The 6,944-nt window shown below is 38.4% G+C and overlaps 1 long non-coding RNA gene and 1 other non-coding gene across 2 annotated transcripts; both read right to left on the minus strand.

The window, feature by feature from the left end:
- Positions 1-268: 268 nt before the first annotated feature.
- LOC130501049 (small nucleolar RNA R71) lies at positions 269-375 on the minus strand. The gene has a single exon (XR_008939473.1). It is a non-coding gene; the product is annotated as a small nucleolar RNA R71 (small nucleolar RNA).
- A 5,027-nt stretch (positions 376-5,402) lies between these two features.
- Positions 5,403-6,694, minus strand: LOC130501048 (uncharacterized). Its single transcript, XR_008939472.1, has 4 exons — positions 6,406-6,694; positions 6,063-6,239; positions 5,872-5,972; positions 5,403-5,612 (listed from the first exon to the last, which is right to left on the minus strand). It is a non-coding gene; the product is annotated as an uncharacterized LOC130501048 (long non-coding RNA).
- Positions 6,695-6,944: the final 250 nt, after the last annotated feature.

Consider the following 6,944-nt stretch of genomic DNA (forward strand, 5'->3'; position numbering starts at 1 on the left):
CATCTCGAAAACAAAGTTTAATGATGACTATTATAATATGATGCGTCGAAACCCTTTTAAAGGATCTTCTCTAGAACATCCACAAGACCACATCGAGGGTCTAGAGGAATTGATTCCAGATGAGTATATTCGTTGCAGACTTTTCCCATTTTCATTAGAAGGGGGAGCCTTAAGATGGCTAAACTGTCTACCAAGAGGATCCCTGACTAGCTGGAAAGAGATTAGAAATGCTTTCCTTAAACAATTCTTCGACGATACTCGTTATTGGGAAGTAAGGAGGCGAATCTCTACTTTCCGTCAAGATCCTCAGGAATCATTCAAAAATGCATGGGGAAGATTCAAGAGTTACGAACTCGAATGTCCCCACCATGGTTATCCAGAACCACAATTTCTTAAGATCTTTTACAAAGGTGTTATTATGAGCTATAAGACAACGCTTGATACAGCAAGCGAAGGGAATTTCGTTACTAGAAATCCTATGGAAGCAAGACGTCTAATCGAAAACATGGCGAGAGGAAGGTCCTATGAAGAGATGGATGAAGAAAAGGAGAAAGAAAAAAACATAGTCTCAGTAGAAAATACTGAGTTAGCTGAAATAAAAAATTCCATAAATTCACTTCATTCTCTTCTGACAGATCAAAACCCACCTAATCTGTAACCGTACTTCCCTAAAACTCTTCCTATATCAGATGACAAGTTCGATTTTATAGAAGGATTAGATGATACTGATCCTCATTCTGTATTTAACGTCGACAGCTTTACACGAGACTATGAAATCTGTATACAGTCTCGTACTGGAAGAGAAAAATACAATCTTAAGCAAGCTCTTACAGGAGACCGTAAAATGAAATTCGAATTCAACAGGAAAGTAAACAGTGTTTACGGAGAGCTAAATCAGAAAATGGATTCTCTAATTGAACATCTACGGGGAATAGAAGACAAAATTGCTAACCTTGCAACAACTCTGAAAAGAGAGACGGGTCGTCTTCCTGGACGGACCGATGCTAATCCTGGAGCAAAACGCCAGGCATATGCTGTGATGCTACGAAGTGGAAAACACCTTGAAACGAATTCCAGAGAAGACGTCAGAAATAAAAAACTCATCGATAACGCGGGAAAAAGTAATTCCAACCACATAAAACTGCTTGATAACGACTCCGACTCAGAAACATCAGAACATAGGAAAAATTCTTCAAATGAAAAGAATAAGGGGAAAATTATGGATCTGGATAAGGAGAATCCCGATGCCGAAGACGAAATCGACCATCTAGACGAACGGCATATCGATCGATCCTCTGGGAAGGAAAACGATCGACCGTCTGGCACCAGCAGTAGCAATACACAATCTACCGGGATTGAAAGAGTCTATAGAGCTCCTCCCCCTTTTCCTCCAAACAAACCGCAAACTAAGAAAGCGTTAGAGCATGCAATCTGCAAAAAGGCTTTCGATAAAATCTATTCGAGACGTCCCTCAGTGACGCTCTTAAGATAGCCCCTTCGGTGAAAAGGTACATGAAAGATATGATATCCTCAAGTGGAGAACAAAGCGTCATGCTAGTATCAGAGGAAGTAAGTGCGATAATACAAGGAGGGACTTCAATTAAAAGGTCTGACCCTGGTAGTTTCGTCCTAGATTGCAAGATACAAAACGCACGTTTCCCTCATTCTCTCTGTGATCTTGGCTCTAGTGTAAACCTCATGCCACACTTTGTAGCAGTTTCACTAGGTTATGATGTATTTGTTCCAACGCCTATCACATTAGTTCTAGCTGATCGCTCTATTAGGGTATCTGAGGGAATCCTAGTGGATGTGCCAGTCAGAATTGATGGTTGCTTTATACCAGCAGATTTTGTCGTACTAAAGTATAAACAAGTGCCGAAAGACCCCCTTATATTGGGACGGCCCTTTTTAGCTACAGCAGGAGCAATAATAGATTGCTGAGGAGGAAAAATTGATTTAAATATCAGAGATATATCAATGAACTTCGACATGGAAAAACTATTAAAACGTCCTCTGATAGACGATCATGCCTTTTACACAGAAGAAGATTCTGAGCTGGAAAAAGAATACCTTACGGATATATGTGCTACAAATTCGTCAGAAGATACATTCACTCATGATGAACAAGAAATTCTGAATGTAGATAGCAGAACAGAAAATTATTCGAATCTTATGGACGCAAGTATCGGAGATACAATTGAAGAAGATGATGATTCTGAAATCATTACGGATAAATTCCTTAGGGAAACTATTGATCGTTTATTTTCTTCATCGGCCAAGTGGACTAAAGAAAAAGCACCCAAAGTGGAATTGAAACCACTTCCAGCTGGCCTGAAGTATGCATTCCTTTGCGATAAATCATACCCTGTCATTGTTAACGCTAATCTCACGAACGGAGAGCTTGCACTGCTTTTTAAACAAGCTGCGCAAATATCGGAGAGCGATTGGGTATTCTCTTGATGATATTCCCGGAATAGCCCCTGATCTTTGCATGCACCGCATCCACCTCGAAGAAGATGCAAAAACGTCTATAGAACAGCAAACAAGACTCAACCCAAACCTAAAAGAGGTAGTGAAAAAGGAGATAATTAAACTTCTGGATGCAGGAGTTATATATCATATCTCAGATAGTAAATGGGTAAGCCCTGTGCATGTTGTGCCAAAGAAAGGAGGGATCACGGTGGTTAAAAACGATAAAGATGAACTCATCCCCACACGCACTGTCACTGGACATCGAATGTGTATTGATTACAGGAAACTGAATGCTGCTACAAGAAAAGACCATTTTCCTTTACCTTTCATCGATCAAATGCTCGAAAGACTGGCTAACCATAAATATTATTGTTTTCTTGACGGATATTCGGGATTTTTCCAAATACCGATACATCCTGAAGATCAAGAAAATACAACTTTTACTTGCCATTACGGAACATTTGCATACCGCAGAATGCCATTTGGACTATGTAATGCACCAGCCACTTTCCAACGATGCATGATGTCAATATTCACGGATATGATCGAAGATTTCATGGAAGTTTTCATGGATGATTTTTCAGTTTACGGATCAAGTTTTAAGGATTGCTTAGACAACCTGTGCAATGTATTGGAAAGATGTGAAGAAAAGAATCTTGTCCTAAATTGGGAAAAATACCATTTCATGGTGAACGATGGTATAGTCCTGGGACACAAAGTCTCCGCAGCAGGAATAGAAGTAGATAGAGCCAAAATTGAAGTAATGACTGGTCTACCAGCACCCACAAACGTTAGAGACATACGAAGCTTCCTTGGACATGCTGGATTTTACAGACGATTCATACAAGATTTCAGTAAAATTGCTAGACCCCTGAACAATCTTTTGTGCAAAGAAATTAAATTCGATTTTACGCCAGAATGTAAGGAAGCCTTCGAAGCGCTGAAGAACTCTCTTATAACTGCCCAAGTCGTACAACCACCCGATTGGAATCTCCCTTTCAAGATTATGTGCGATGCGAGTGATTTCGCAGTTGGAGCAGTTTTAGGACAACGAAAAGATAAGAAGCTACACGCTATATACTATGCGAGTCGCACACTCGACAAAGCGCAACGGAATTACTCTACCACGGAAAAAGAGTTGCTAGCAGTGGTTTATGCCTTCGAAAAACTCCGCCAATACTTAGTTGGAGCACATGTTATAGTCCACACTGATCATGCTGCCATCAAATACTTAATGCAGAAAAAGATGCTAAACCAAGACTAATAAGATGGATCTTGTTACTCCAAGAGTTCGATATAGAGATTAAGGATAAAAGAGGAGTAGACAACGGTGTCGCTGATCACCTTTCCAGGATTCGAGTTGAGGATAAAGTCCCTATAGATGATTTCTTTCCTACAGAAAATATAGCTCTTTTGGACACGTCATTCATCGGTCACATATCGCTCCTATCTGACGGATTGCTGGACGAATCAAATGGCGAATCGACAACCGACATTACTGATGAGAGATCAATCATATCCATCAGCGACAGAACATCAACAGAACTTATTGACATACCAGTTAAGGTCGCTTGTAATGCTTTGAATCATAATATATCGGATGTCTCTCCACAAGAAGCAAACGCGATTGGACGGAAAATCACAGATCGACTTTGGTATGCTGATATAGTCAACTATTTAGCCGCTGATTTTGAACCAGAAAACTTAAAAGGTTATGAACGAAAGAAATTTTTTCGTGAAGTTCAGAGATACCACTGGGATGAGCCCTATCTCTACAAACACTGTTCTGACGGCATATATAGAAGATGCGTATCTGAAATTGAAATTCCAAACATTATCTACCAATGCCATAGCTCTGATTACGCAGGACACTTCGCCACTTTTAAAACAGTTTCCAAAATTCTCCAAGCAGGATTTTGGTGGCCAACAACATTTCGCGATGTTAATGCTCATATAGCACGATATGACAGATGTCAGCGGAGAGGAAAAATAAGCAAGAGACATGAGATGGAACAAAAATTTATCTTGGAAGTCGAGGTCTTCGACTGTTGGGGAATAGATTTTATGGGTCCTTTCCCATCTTCTTATGGCAACAAATATATCCTAGTCGCTGTAGACTACGTCTCAAAATGGGTTGAGGCAGTAGCTTCTCCTACAAATGATGCGTCCGTAGTTATCAAACTTTTCAAGAGCATCATTTTCCCAAGATTTGGAGTTCCAAGAATAGTCATTAGTGACGGTGGATCACATTTCATAAACAAAGTTTTCGACAGATTACTTGAGAAACATGGTGTCCACCATCGAGTAGCTACACCCTATCACCCACAAACAAGTGGACAAGTGGAAGTGTCGAACCGACAAATCAAGGAAATCTTGAAAAAGACTGTCCGAATAGATAGGAAAGATTGGTCTCGCAAATTGGACAATGCCTTATGGGCATATCGGACCGCCTATAAAACACCACTGGATACGACACCCTTTCACTTGCTGTACGGAAAATCATACCATTTCACTACAAGAAATGAGCTAAACAGCTACTGAATTTTTTATAGCTAGAAAAGATAATTTCTAGCTAAAATGTAGAAGGCAACGGATGGCGACGGATAGAAACGGTGGCCTCAGCACCGACGCTAAACTTGAACCGTAGCCAATCTGTGACCAGCTCGCAATGGATTCGCAAGAACAACGGTCGTAGCTAATTGCGATAACATGGCTACTGCTTTATCCGTAGCTCATTAGCGACGTTTTTGGCTAAAGAATTTTCGTGTCTAAATAGCTACAACATTTAACTACAAAAAAGTTGTAGCAAACTAGCAAATATAGCTGTGGATTTATTCAAATGTTAGATTCGAATATATCAACAAATAATTTAAAATTTTATTTGTAATAACAAAATATGACTATTAACGATTTAAAAAATTATATTATTATTAGAAATCTGAAATTGTCAAAAACATAACAGAAATGTCGATTTTGAGCTTCTAGTACACAAACAAGAAGCTAAACTTAAAAGTGAAAACTAAAAACATAACAAAAGTTCAAGCTGTGGAAAGAAGATCAAGCACTTGAGTGTCCACTTTAGGAGGAAGCGTTCTACCCTCCCTCTCGAACTCTTCTCACAGCCGTTCTTCTTCAGCAACCTGTAAGATTAACAATGTCGTTAGACTTCTATCTGAAAAGGAATGGTACTAAAGATGTGAAATCAAGAACACCAAAAGACATGAGAAATATGTCTGGCTGAAATAAGTTTGTCTGGCTGAGGAAACAACATAGTAGAAAGTAGAAACCCCATGATCGCTGTTAATTCATTTTAGATCTTGGAGCAACACCATCTAACACCAAATTTGAAAGCTACAAAATTTATGTTAGAAGGTAAAAAAAGAAACGTTTACCACTTACCAATAGACATATAGAGAAGTTCCTCGGCAGCACCATCACAAAAGTCTATCGAGATAGTCAAACAAACACTTAAACACCTTCTCAAAGGTAGTCGGAGATAGCTGGAACGTAAACACAGTTATTAAGCAGAGAAAGGGTAAAAGAGAAACAACAAAAACAAAACTTACTTCGCTGTCAGAAGGATATCTTACCAAAGAGACCATCTTTCTTCTCAGGGTGGAGAGTTGGCTGGTTCGTTGTGTAGGTGCTCGTAGTACCACTTCGGGGCTTCGCAGTGAAAAGCCCGGTGGAGCACAAGGATTCGCGTTCTTCTAAAATTTTGATAGTAGCTCTTTGCCGGGAAACTACCTCTTTCTGGTGGATGCATACTACAAATAACAGAAGAGATCTGAGTCAATGAATCACATTGTTTAATAAGAGACTTAAAAGGATATGGAAACGCAGAGACTTAACCCCAAATCGATTTTGAAATATAAACCCTAAACTGACTGAAAACTCAGAGACTGAAAGAAGAAATGAGAAGAATATGAATACCCTGGATAGATTGAAGACGCAAAGGTTGACATAAGCAATTAACCCCAAATCGATTTTTATTTAAAAAGCCTACTTTAATTGAAAATCGCAGAGATATACTGCGAATCGATTTGAAAACATAAACTCAAACCTAAACGGCTAAAGCTATTAACCAAATCAAAATAGCAAGAACAACCAATTGCAAAATGATTTTTGAAAAGAGAGTTATGCGTTGAGAGAAGCTGTGGTGATTTTTGCAAATGAGAAGTGAGATTAGGTGGGAATTTCTCGGAGAAGAGTGTCTTTTGATCAGAAGAAAAGTTAAGGTAAGGTTTAGAATAATATATTTTGTCGCAGAGATTTTAAAAATTACTAGATTAAAACGCGGGATTATTTATTTTTAAATATCTAATTTTGTGATATAAAATTTATGATTAATTTTTTTATAATGCGTTTTGTAAAATTTTTAATAGTTGTTTATATGTTTTAGGATGATCAATATCTAAAAAATAATATTTTTTGAAAATAATATTTTTTGAAAATAATTATTAATTTTTTGC

Source organism: Raphanus sativus, unplaced genomic scaffold, assembly GCF_000801105.2.
Source record: "Raphanus sativus cultivar WK10039 unplaced genomic scaffold, ASM80110v3 Scaffold0086, whole genome shotgun sequence".
Lineage (NCBI taxonomy): Eukaryota > Viridiplantae > Streptophyta > Magnoliopsida > Brassicales > Brassicaceae > Raphanus > Raphanus sativus.